At 44.4% G+C, this 13,286-nt stretch overlaps 1 long non-coding RNA gene across 1 annotated transcript; it reads left to right on the forward strand.

Annotated features, from left to right (window-relative positions):
- The first annotated feature begins 8,060 nt into the window (after positions 1-8,060).
- Positions 8,061-13,251, forward strand: LOC310766339. Its single transcript, XR_014550081.1, has 2 exons — positions 8,061-8,174; positions 10,600-13,251. It is a non-coding gene; the product is annotated as an uncharacterized lncRNA (long non-coding RNA).
- The last annotated feature ends 35 nt before the right edge of the window (positions 13,252-13,286 follow it).

Raw genomic sequence — 13,286 nt, forward strand, 5'->3', positions numbered from 1 at the left:
GGCGAACCAGAGCAGCGCACAAAAACACCGTTTACCTTCCCTCCAGAGCGGTACCTATTTATCTACTTGCACTTTGACGTGCTTTTGAACTGCTAGGTTGGTAGGAGCAGGGACCGAGCAGCGGGAGCTCACCCCATCGCAGGGATTCGAAACGCTGACCTTCTGATCAGCAAGCCCTAGGCTCTGTGGTTTAGACCACAGCACCACCCGCTTCCCACTTTCAGAGGATTAAATCTCCTGTATTTTTCCTTGCGACATCCTGATCCCAACTGGGCTCCTAAACCTGGTTTTTGTTTAATATTCTTTTTTAAAAAATCATTCATGCAATTGCTAATTGTATGAATGGCATCTCATCTATGCAAAGAGGTTGGAAACGCCTGGCGAATGGATTCTCTTCCTATCAGAAGGTTCAGGAGAGGTCCCACGTCTCCTGTTTCAAAGAAAGGCCTGGTCACTTTGTTACCTGAAACCAAGTCATCCAGACCTGCGAGCGGCTTTGGTCCTCTTTCATTCTCGCAGGAACTGCATGGCATGAGATAAGGTTGTCGGGTCAGCAGTATCTCCCTCCGATGGCAAGCTTCCAAGTCATGACAGCACGCCGGTTTCTGACTTATCTGGCTCCACAGCCTCTCTCCGTACAATGGAGCCAGTCACAAAAGCGATGCGTGGATAACCTTTCCTCTCCCACACGGCCAGCCCACCTTGGTATGTGAGGAATGGGCAAGATAATATTCGCAGGGAGCTGGGGAGGGGTAAGCTTTGAAGAGGACGCCAGGAGGAGGATGTCTGTGAACGTATCATAACTCATCAGACGATCAAATGGGGGTTTTTTTTCCCCTACAGAAGGAGCACTCAGCTCAGTAAAAGGATTTTCTGCTAAGCCCCTCTAACTACTGTAAGAGCCAAATCCACTCTCTGGCAATCCAGGTTCTGCATCAAGGAAGGGCTGCTGAATTCTGGAACCGGTACGCGCTGTGCAAATGGAGTCGATCTGCGTGGCGTTACCCGATTTCGTGCACACATTTCTACCGTCTTTGCATCATTTATCATGTGCAAGTCACAAGAATGAGTGAGGCACTGAACCGCTACTACCCTGAACCACTTGACAGCCACCCACCTGCGCTTCTGAAATTTTGGCACCCACCCACTTTTCTTTTGCAATTGTATAGCTTACTTCAAAAAAGAAAAATGAAAGCATTGATGCTTAGGAAGAACAAGTTCTATGTGTACATTATGATTGTGTTTCCCCTCCATGGTTGAAGTAGGACTATGCGGCATCTAATAATAATACTAATAATAATTTTATTAATAATAGTTTTATTGTTTATAGCCTGCTACTCTGACTGGGTTTCCCCAGACATTCTGGGTGGCTTATAGCATGTATAAAAAATTGTAAAACACCAGACATTAAAAATTTCCCGATACAGGGTTGTCTTCAGATGTCTTCTAAAAGTCAGATACAGTCATACCTCATGTTACGTCCGCTTCATGTTACGTTCTTTCAGGTTACGTCCCGCGGCGACCCAGAAAGGGTAACTTTTGGGTTTCTCCACTCGCGCATGCGCAGACGCGCAAAATGATGCCACACCCATGTGTAGAAGCGGCGAATCACAACCCGTGCATGCGCAGACTCGCCGCTGCAGGTTGCATTCCTTTCATGTTGCGAACGGGCCTCCAGAATGGATCCCAGGGTGGGTGCCACTGCCGTGAAGACCCTCTGCCTGGTTCCTTGTAACCTCACTTCTCACAGCAGAAGGCCCTCAGAAGTAGACCTCAGTGTCTGGGCAGAATCATGGGGTGGAGACTCTCCTTCAGGTATACTGGGCCGAGGCCATTTAGGCCGGCTTTAAAGGTCAGCACCAACACTTTGAACCAACACTCAAAAATGTACTGGGAAGACTTATATGGACAACCCCACAAAAGGTTTAAATAGAGGACAGGCAGACTGTGAACAGACAGCTTAAAGTCATTTTTTTAGCTCACCATTCATCTTACCAGTGTGATAAGAATTTTAAAGTCTTAGATATATAATAAATGTTCAAAAATGTACCAACCAAGCACGTACATAGATCAGGAGTCTTAGATATATAATAAATGTTCATAAATGTACCAACCAAGCACATACATAGATCAGCACAGGAAGACCAACCTGAAACCATTTTTGATTCCCAAACTGACCAAATGTTTTCTCTGCAAGGTCAAAGGAAAATGGAAAAGCCTCCCCATTGTCATTTCCTTCACAAATCCTGTCTTAAGGATATGTCTGTCTGTGTTTGAATAGGGTGAGCCTGTGACCTGGCTCAGGAACTAAGTATTGGTCTTTACAAAAGACTGGCCAGGCTCCCCAGGGTATCCAATCAAGTGAGCATTAACAGGTAAACTGTCAGAGAAGATAAACAACGCACTCAGATTTCTGCTGTAGACTGCCTTTTCTGTGATGTAGGTATGATGTATCTGGGGTGGTGGTCTTGGGTTACACCCCTTCTGTGATGTAGGTATGATGTATGGAGGGGTGGTCTGGAGCTCCAGGGCAGGGAATTTAAAATTTCTATATAAGGGCAGGCACACCTTTGTTCTGGGTTCCTCCTCCTTTCCTGGGTGTGAGGGGAGCACCCTGTTGCAACAGATCAATAAAGATCAGGCTTACTAGCTGCTTTGCTTCTCAATATTCTCTGGTTGGCCTCTGTTATTTTCTCCTACCAATAGGGAACCTACGTAAGGACTCTATATGGGCTCTTGGATACCCCATAAGGGAAAAAGGGCAGATTTTTGTTTACAGCACCCGGTTCCACAGTCACAACTGGAAGGGTCACAACTTGGGGAAAGGGCATGGTCTTTATCTGCAGAAAGTTCCAGTCTCAATGCACAGCATCTCCAGATCAAGTTGGGAAAGGACACTCATCTCAAATCCTGGAAACCTGCTCCCAATCAATTAAGACCCAGGGCAGCGGACCTTTTATAGCTCAGTGGCTGCTTTCCCTGAAGTGGCCATGTTTGCCGATGATACTAAACTGTTCAGGGCTGTTAAAACACAAAAAGGAATTGTGAAGAGCTCCAAAAGGACCTCTCCAAACTGAGTGGATTGAAAGTGGCAAATGCAGTTCAGTGTAAACAAGCATAAACCGCTGCATCTCAAGGCAAACAATGACAATAATAAAAATATTAATTTCACATATACGCTCATGGGGTCTGAACTGGCAGTGACTGACCAGGAATGAGACTTTGGGGTTGTGGTAGATAGCTCAGTGAAGATGTCAACTCTAGGTGGAGCAGCTGGGGAAAAATAGGCAAACTCCATCCTAGGGATCATTAGGAAAGCAATTGAAAATAAGACGGAATATGTCATAATGCCATGATACAAATCTATAGTGCAACCGCATTTGGAACTTTGTGCAGAGTTTTGGTGGCATCACTTCCAAAAAGGATATTGTAGAGTTGGGAAAGGTGCAGAAAACATCCACCAGAATGATCAAGGGGATGGAGCGACTCTGCTATGAAGAAAGGTTGCAGCGCTTGGGATGTTTTAATTCAGAAAAAAATGTGAGCAAGAGGCCACATGAAAAAATGTTTTTAAAATAATGTATAGCATAGAGTGGATAGAGATAATTTTTTCTCCCTCTCTCATAACACTTACAGCTCATGGGCAGCCAACGAAGTTGAATACAAGTGGTACCTCGAGTTACGAACTTAATTCGTTCCGGAGGTCCGTTCTTAACCTGAAACTGTTCTTAACTACAACAGTTAATTCTGCTGATCTGAAAGAGTTACCTCAGTTTGAGAATATTGCCCCAGGATGAGAACATGCTGCTGCGCCACCGGCACACGATTTCCGTTCTCATCCTGGGGCAAAGTTCTCAACCTGAGGTAACTCAGGTCAGTGGAATTTGTAACCTGAAGGGTTTGTAACCTGAGGCGTTTGTAGCTTGAGGTACCACTGCACTGCAAGATTTGGGACAGAAAAGAAAGTACGTCTTCATGTAGTACATGAAGTTGTGGCCCCCAACCTAGATAGCTTTAAGGGGAAAAATAAAGACATGGAGGAGATAGCTACTGGTGGCTGATAGCAGTGGGAGATGCTCTTGTGCTTGGGTCTTGCTTGCAGGATTCCCACCAGCACCTGATTGGCCACGAGGAGAACAGGATGGGCTAGACTGGATCGGCTTTTGAGCCTGATCCAGGAGGATTTTCTTTTGTGGGCAGCACTATGGGAACTGAGAAAGCATACCTTCTAACATTTGTCTGACGGAAATAGGGACGTCCTATTTCACACCCTAGGGGCACGGGTGGTGCTGTGGTCTAAACCACAGAGCCTAGGACTTGCCAATCAGAAGGTCAGCGGTTCGAATCCCCACAATGGGGTGAGCTCCCGTTGCTCGGTCCCTGCTCCTGCTCACCTAGCAGTTCGAAAGCATGTCAAAGTGCAAGTAGATAAATAGGTACCACTCTGGCAGGAAGATAAACGGCGTTTCCGTGCGCTGCTCTGGTTCGCCAGAAGCGGCTTAGTCATGCTGGCCACATGACCCGGAAGCTGTACGCCGGCTCCCTTGGCCAATAAAGCGAGATCAGCGCCACAACCCCAGAGTCGGTCACGACTGGACCTAATGGTCAGGGGTCCCTTTACCTTTACCTTTATTTCACACCTTGCAACATTTCTCTGATGGAAATGGGGACGTCCTAATGCTATGTGTGATACCTTTGAACTAAAGGATACATTCCAGCCATGCAAGAGCCAGAGTTTTCTACTCTTCCCACAGTCCAGGAAAGCCAGAAATGTCATTTCAGGGGAAGGGTGCATTCCAGCAAGACTAAAAAATAAAAAAAAACACCAAGGGGTTTTAAAGCAGGCCAGAGGAGGGATATGGTCTGGCGATTGTCCTATAGGTCAAGCGGAGAAGTCTGGCAGGATGCATCCAGTCCACAAGCTGAAGATTCCTCATAGGCCATACCAAGCAAGATGGATTGATAGTCCATCTTTGCATCAGGCAGCTTCTTATGTTCCTTTGGGGAAACTGCAATAGTCCCTCTAATCCCCCAATTGTTCTGCACATCAACATCGAAAAGAGAAATCACTACGATTTCAGAGTTTTAGATTTAAAAGGAAGGGTAAGGAACGCGGGGAAAGAAAGCTCAGCAGGAAAGCATGTAAAAGATATTATAAATATTTTATTTCCTCTTAATAACTAGGCAATGCCCTTCATTTTGAAGGAAGTCATACAATCAGGAATCTTCACTTTTCCATGGAAATAACTGGCGTCTGAGCAAACAGCTTTTCAACATTCACCGACGAAAGACAGTAGTGATTCCCAAACCTTACGCCTGGGGTACACTTTGTGCTATGAGATGGGTGAAAGTGGGGTGCCTTGGGGGGAAAGGTCAGAAGTATCCCCATTGTCTGGAAAGAACTAATCCCAGTCTTGAGGCCTTCTTGAAAGGGAGATGCCAGGGACAATATAAATTCTCCCCAAGGAAGAGAGTCCACATGGATGAATTAAGAAAACGCACACCTTTTGCAAGAATGAAGTGGGCCTTCAGTTTTAAAAACAAAACGCTGTACCCCACGATTAGAAGTTTCGGAAACACAAACTTACAGAATTAACACAGTTCATGGAGAAAGCAAGAACTATTGCTGTGGACAGTATCATGACATGTCTTCGTTACATTAAAAAATATAAAGCAAATCTTGCGATGGTTAGAAATACCTAGGCTGAAGTCAGAGATCATCCCGATTTTCATTCACAAGGCTACATATTGTGGATTAAAAAATAAATCATCCTAAGCCATTCACTGATATCCAGTTACTCCCTCCAGCTTTTGATTTAGGAAACTGGTGGATGGGAAACAAACCAATGAACAGTGGGGGAGAAACTGGGAAGGAAAGGACAGCTGGCTATATATAATACATAGTCTAATCTGCTCTACCTGTGAATGTACTCAATTCTGTACAGTACTGCCTTTTATTAAAAGATCTTCATATTTTGCTTTCCGAAACGTTTGTTCCTATACTCTTGCTATCAGGAACTGTGAATGGCTAATCATTGAAGAGCACAGGTGTTGAAGCAACTGACAAAACAACCCTCTACTGCCCTTGGGGAAACTCTAGCTGTAAATGTGCTAATATGGGGGGGGGGGGGTTGGTAGTGCATTCACTTTCCAGACAGAAGTTCCCAGGTCTGATTCATAACATCTCCAGTTAAGGCTTGCCAAGAGAACCCTGCCTGAAATCCCACAGATATGCTGCCAGTCAGTGTAGACAATACTAAGTCCTATGGACCAATGGTCTGGCTCAGTATAAAGCAGCTTTAAGTATTCCTAGCATTTCACAGATGAAGTGCAAAATTCATACCTCTCCTCCGATGAAACCCGTTGCCTGTGTTGTAATTTGGAGAATTCAGGTGAAAACAGAATGCTTTTTTAAAAAAAACCAAGGTTGTGATTTGCAAATATGAAGCAGCATTTTATGTACTGTTTTCTTTAGTAACCTGTTCTTTGTTTTAAAAAAACATCCCTCCTGGATGTTCAAATGTTTATTTTAGTCCTCATGTCAGAGGGGGAAAGGTAACCTGACTGCAGGTTAAGAAATTTTACTTTTGCTTACAGACTGTGCCCCTGATTATCCAGATTCTAGCCACTGTACCTAATCAACAAAGGCTGTGTACACACAAGACATACAAAGCGAATTGTAGTTCACCCACCACTGAGCTACAATTCCCAGCACCCTTCACAAACTACAGTTCCCAGGATTCTTGGGGGGGGGAATGTGCTTTTAATGAGTGGTGTGTATGGCAAGTGAACAGTAAGGGTAGCCTGCATCACCCTATCCTCTCGATGTGTTTTTATCACGAGATGGGGTTCATCTGAACTCCCTTCCAAATATTACAAAGAAGGCTGCTGCTCAAAAATGTCTACTGGGCTGCAGTTCAGTGACACAGCTTCTGCTCTGCATGCAGAAGGTGCCAGGTTCAAGTTCTGGCATTTCCAGGTAGGAATGCCACATGTCTGAAGCCCTGAAAAGAAGCTGCCAATCTGTGGAGACAATACTGGGGCTGCCCTTGAGACTGACCCAGAAACTCCAGCGGGTGCACAATGCCGCGGCGAGACTCCTTACGGGGTCCTTGCTGCGGGATCACATTCACCCGGTGCTATACCAGCTGCACTGGCTCCCGGTGGAGTACAGGATCAGGTTTAAGGTGCTGGTTTTAACCTTCAAAGCCCTATACGGCCTAGGACCCTCGTACCTACAGGACTGCCTCTCCTGGTATGTCCCACAGAGGACCTTACAGTCTTCAAACAAAAACATCTTGGAGGTCCCGGGCCACAGAGAGGTTAGGCTGGCCTCAACCAGAGCCAGGGCTTTTTCAGCCATGGCCCCGATCTGGTGGAACGCTCTGTCATAAGAGACTAGGGCCCTGCGGGACTTGACATCTTTCCACAGGGTCTGCAAGACAGAGCTGTTCCACCAGGCCTTTGGCCAGGGCACAGCCTGACCCCCTCCTTTGGCAATCCTCACAGAATTCTAGCCCCATGGTTGCCATTAATCTGATTTGAATTGATTTTATAATGAAATGATTTTAGAATGTTGTATCATTTTAATGTTGTTAGCCACTCTGAGCCTGGTTTTGGCTAGGGAGGGCAGGATATAAATAAAATTATTTTTTTATTATTATTATTATTACTGAGCTAGATGGACCAATGGTCTGGCTCAGTAGGCAGCTTTTTATGTCATACAAAGCTTTTCATGTCATAAGTCATTCAAAGGCACAAGGTGACAGTCCCAGGGGTGAGGCAATGCCATCTTTTCTTATGCAACCTGCCCAAATCATTGAACCTTTATTCCAAGGAAAAAAAGAACTCCACTACATATTCCCCTCCTGTCACACCAGATTAAAAAAAAGGCACAGAAGCCCCGAATGGGGAAAAAACACACCAAAGTGCGTGAGAGTGTTTGGGGTCCCATAATTAGGATTTTGATGGCCAGGTTGCCAGCATATTTAATATAACTAACAAAGTATTAGAACGTCTGGCCAGAAAATTGATTTTACACGGAGCTAGTCTTAAATCAACAGATGATCATGGGGTAAAACTGTTCTTGGAGTTTAGCCCTTCAGGGTGCATGTAGCAAGGGTTAGTGTTCAAGTGTCAACATTAAATAATTCTTTTTAAAAAAGAATTATTTGGTCCTGGAGGTTCTCTTACAGTCCTGGAGGTTCTCTTAAACATGATTAGAAGGGACCAAATGGTCAAAGGTATACAAGTCGGAGCTAAACAGTACAAATTGAAAGCATTTGCCGATGATTTGGTATTGACATTACTGGAGCCAGACTCTAGTACTAAAAGAGTACTGGAACTGATTCAAGAATTTGGTCAGGTAGTGGGTTTTAAGTTGAACAAGATGAAAACTAAGGTTTTAGAGAAAAATCTAACAGTGACTGAGAGAGAGAGGTTTCAGAAGGAGACAGGATTAACACTGGTTAAGAAAGTGAAATACCTAGGGGTCAATATGACTGCCAAGAATGTGAATTTATTTAAGGATAACTATGAAAAATGTTGGATGGAAGTGAAAAAGGATTTAGAAATATGGTCAAATCTGAAGTTATCATTGCTAGGAGGAGGAGGAGTTTGGACTTGATATCCCGCCTTTCACTCCCCTTCAGGAGTCTCAAAGCGGCTAACAATCTCCTTTCCCTTCCTCCCCCACAACAAACACTCTGTGAGGTGAGTGGGGCTGAGAGACTTCAAAGAAGTGTGACTGGCCCAAGGTCACCCAGCAGCTGCATGTGGAGGAGCGGAGACGCGAACCCGGTTCCCCAGATTACGAGACTACCGCTCTTAACCACTACACCACACCGAATTGCTGTGATAAAAATGAATGTATTGCCAAGGATGCTGTTTTTGTTTCAAACATTGCAAATTTTGGATAAAATGGATTGTTTCAAGAAGTGGCAGAGAGATATCTCTAGATTTGTCTGGCAGGGCAAGAAGCCCCGAATAAAATTTAAGATATTAACTGATGCTAAAGAAAGAGGTGGATTTGCCCTGCCAGACTTAAAACTTTATTATGAATCAGCCGCTTTTTGCTGGCTGAGAGAATGGATGCTTCTTGAAAACACTGACGTGCTGGATTTAGAAGGTTTTAACAATGTATTTGGGTGGCATGCATATTTGTGGTATGATAAGGTCAAAGCACATAAAGCGTTTAAAAACCATATTGTCAGAAAAGCACTGTTCAATGTTTGGATAAGATATAAGGATTTGCTTGAAAATAAAACCCCAAGGTGGTTGTCACCAATGGAAGCGAAGGCTCAGAAAAAGCTCAATATGGAGGCCAAATGGCCGAAATATTGGGAAATTTTGGAACAAGAGGGAGACAGATTAAAACTGCAGAGTTTTGAAAAATTAAAAAATAGAGTGCGAGATTGGCTTCATTATTATCAGATAATGGAGGCATATAATTTGGACAAAAAAATTGGCTTCCAGGTGGAAAAATCAAAATTGGAAACAGAACTGCTAGATCCCAAAATTAAGAACTTGTCAAGAATGTATAACTTGCTGTTGAAACGGAATACTCAGGATGAAATGGTGAAATCTGCTATGATTAAATGGACACAAGATGTTGGACATAATATTATGATGGCTGACTGGGAACAGTTATGGACCACAGGTATGAAGTTCACGGCATGCAATGCCTTAAGAGAGAATATAATGAAAATGATCTACAGGTGGTACATGACACCAGTCAAGCTTGCAAAAATCTATCATTTGCCCGATAATAAATGTTGGAAATGTAAAGAGACTGAAGGTACATTCTTTCACCTTTCTTGGACATGCCCAAGGATTAAGACTTTCTGGGAGATGATCTATAATGAAATGAAAAAGGTATTTAAATATACCTTTCTGAAGAAACCAGAGGCCTTTCTCCTGGGCATGGTCGGCCAATTGGTGCCAAAGAAGGATAGAATTTTCTTTATGTATGCTACAACAGCAGCAAGAATACTTATTGCAAAGTACTGGAAGACTCAAGATCTACCCACCCGGGAAGAATGGCAGATGAAGGTGATGGACTACATGGAACTGGCGGAAATGACTGGCAGAATCCGAGACCAAGGAGAAGAGTCGGTGGAGGAAGATTGGAAGAAATTTAAAGATTATTTACAGAAACATTGTAAAATTAATGAATGTTAGAAGGATGTTGGAATGAAGTTATGTGGTCTTAGCAGAAATATTATGAAGGTTTAGGAAAAAACAGACTGTTAATTGGTGAAAGGAGGGAAAGTGAAGTTACATTATATTAAGATAAATTACAGGACAAAAATTGGAAAAGATGGGAAGGATTTGCTGAAATACTTAACTGAACTAGAATACAAAAAAGGGAGGTGTGAGGAGGTCAAGGAAACAAGCAAATGAAAGATAAGTTATGGGAAGATTGGCTGAGTTTTTTTTAAAGGATTTTACTTTTCTGGTTTTTTTTTCTTTTTCTCCTTTTTTCTTTTTTTTATTACTGTGATGTGCTGTTTTCTTTTTGCTTGGTATGGTGTCTTTACTTTTTCCTTTTGTAACTTTTAAAATTTTAATAAATATTATTTTAAAAAAAATGTGTCAGAGAAGAGTTCGAGTTGAGCCTTGTCCCTGCTGTGCTAGCTTTCCGCAAGCGAGGATTTTCTCTGTAGAAGGCATGCCACCCTCTGATCTGCCCCCAGATGTAGCACAGACAGCCATGTGATCTCTGGCTGGTTTAAAACAGCTCCCCGCAACCAGACAACCTCCAGATGTTCTGAACTACAACTCCCATTCCTGATGCTGGGCTATCATGGCTGGGGCTGATGGGAAGTGTAGCTCAGAATTACCTGGAGCGCACCAGGCTGGGGAAGCCTTGCGTGGAGCAGCCTTCACTCCAGACTAGCCCCAGGGATGTCAGTGACTTGTGCTGTACAGTGTAAACAAGATACTCCTATAGTTGCAAGTTCTGCCTTAAGGGCTTTTTGCAACACAAGCTACTTTCATTGAAAACACAGTGCTGTTGATTTTACTCAGCCAGCTGGGAATAGTGTACAGACCACCCTTTTCAGTCAGGGCAACGCACTCAAAACAGGAGAGGTGGATGCAGCAGCAACAGCAAGCTCCTCCCCTCAAATACTCATATGTATTAATTACACACATGCATTCCTGGAAAAAACAAAGCTCTCCATGGAAACAGTTGCATGTCTGCAGGGACCTTCTCAGACAGTACAATGAATGCAGCCACATCAGGGTGGAGCCTACTGTTGCAACGCAGCCACCATCCCCGTTCCTCCATGAAGATGTCTGGAATAGAGGGCCACTTGCTTTGGACAGAGAAGGTTCCAGCTTCAACCAGGTAGGGCTACGAAAGTCTCCTGCCCAAATCCCTGGAGAGCTTCTGCCAGTCAACGTAAACCTTCAGATGTTTGCTAGACTCCAGCTGCCATCATTGCTGACCACTGGCGGGGGCTGATGGGAGTTGGAGTCCAGCAACATCCAGAGGGCACCAGGTTGGCTACCGCTGGTATAAACAGTACTGAGTGAGACTTGCCTGCATATTAAGGCAGTTTCTTGGGTTCAATTTCCTACATCTGCATGGGCCTCTTTGCACATGCAAGGTAGCCTGGGCACTAAAACATCTTGCCCTGATCGTCTCTCTTGAAAAATAGGGATAATATTGATCATCCAAATATGCAGACAGGAGACATCCCAACATGGATATGATCCTCTTAGTTGCCTGGTGAGCTGACTTTCCTATCATCCCATCTGCCCAGGAAAAAAACCAGGTTTTTCCTAGTGATTTGTCAGAAGGGCACAATCTTTGAATCAAATGGAAAGTGTGACTTGTTTCAAAAACAAGGGTTACTTAAAGGCCTTTCTGCTTTCCAATGTCCTACGAATCACCACTTCCTGCAAGTCCAGACAGGCAAATGTGTTTTAAGCTACAGGCTAAAGTTTTCTTTTATAGTTTTTTAAAGAAGTGACCTTTTTAGTAAGGCATTGGAAACCAAAGCCTAGTTGTGCCCAGGCTACATGCAAATGTATCTCCTCAAAGCACTCGTGAGTCATCCCATTAGCGCTAGCCAAAGCCAAATGATTCAGGGAAGGCAGAGTGGGCTAAAGTGTCACCTTGACAAATAGGAAGTTAAGGCTCAAACATTCAAGCCACTTACTCCAGAGGAATCCCATAGGCATTGCTGGGGGGGGACAACTCAAAGTTAAGCAGTGGAATTCAACGCAACACTAAGGCCACATTCAGACCTTACATTTGAAGCGCTATGATACCACTTTAAACAGTCGTGGCTGCCCCCTCCACAGAATTCTGGGAGCTGTAGTTCAAGGGGGCTGAGAGTGGCTAGGAGACCCTTATTCCCTTCATAATTCCCAAAGTGGTTTAATAATTCACTCTTCACAGGACTCCCCGGGAATTGTAGCTCTGGGAGATGAATAGGGGCCTCCTAACAACTCTCAAAGGGACGCGAGTGGCGCTGTGGGTTAAACCACAGAGCCTAGGACTTGCTGATCAGAAGGTCGGCAGTTCGAATCCCCGCAACGGGGTGAGCTCCCGTTGCTCGGTCTCTGCTCCTGCCAACCTAGCAGTTCGAAAGCACGTCAAAGTGCAAGTAGATAAATAGGTACCGCTCTGGCAGGAAGGTAAACGGCATTTCCGTGCGCTGCTCTGGTTCACCAGAAGCGGCTTAGTCATGCTGGCCACATGACCCGGAAGCTGTACGCCGGCTCCCTCGGCCAATAAAGCGAGATGAGCGCCGCAACCTCAGAGTTGGTCACGACTGGACCTAATGGTCAGGGGTCCCTTTACCTTTAACAACTCTCAGCACCCTTAACAAACTACAGCTCCCATAATTTTTTGGAGGGGGAAGAGACATGACAGTTTAAAGTTGCATCATAGTTCTTTAAATGTTTGGTGTGAATGTGTCCCTCCCCAACGTGTTTTGCTACTGGGAGACTCCAGGAACGCAATGGGGTTTCCCCCTCAAATCTACCCAAGAAGGTCAGGAGAAACCCAAAAGCAGAACATGGGGGGAAGAGAGGGGAGATGATTCCATCGCTCTGTTTAGTGCTAAAATTAAGTCCTACTAAGAGTGGACCCATTGAAATTAATGAAATTAGCCATGTCTCTTAGCTTAAATGGATCTACTCTGTGTAGGACTAGCACTGAATGCCATGTAGTGAAACAGAAGGCATAGCTGTATCTTGGGCACATTTAATAGTCATCCCACCCCCATCCCTTACAGAGACTGGAGAACCATCATTGGTGATGGAACCTCCAT

Source organism: Podarcis filfolensis, assembly GCF_964270895.1.
Source record: "Podarcis filfolensis genome assembly, chromosome: 7".
Taxonomy (NCBI): domain Eukaryota; kingdom Metazoa; phylum Chordata; class Lepidosauria; order Squamata; family Lacertidae; genus Podarcis; species Podarcis filfolensis.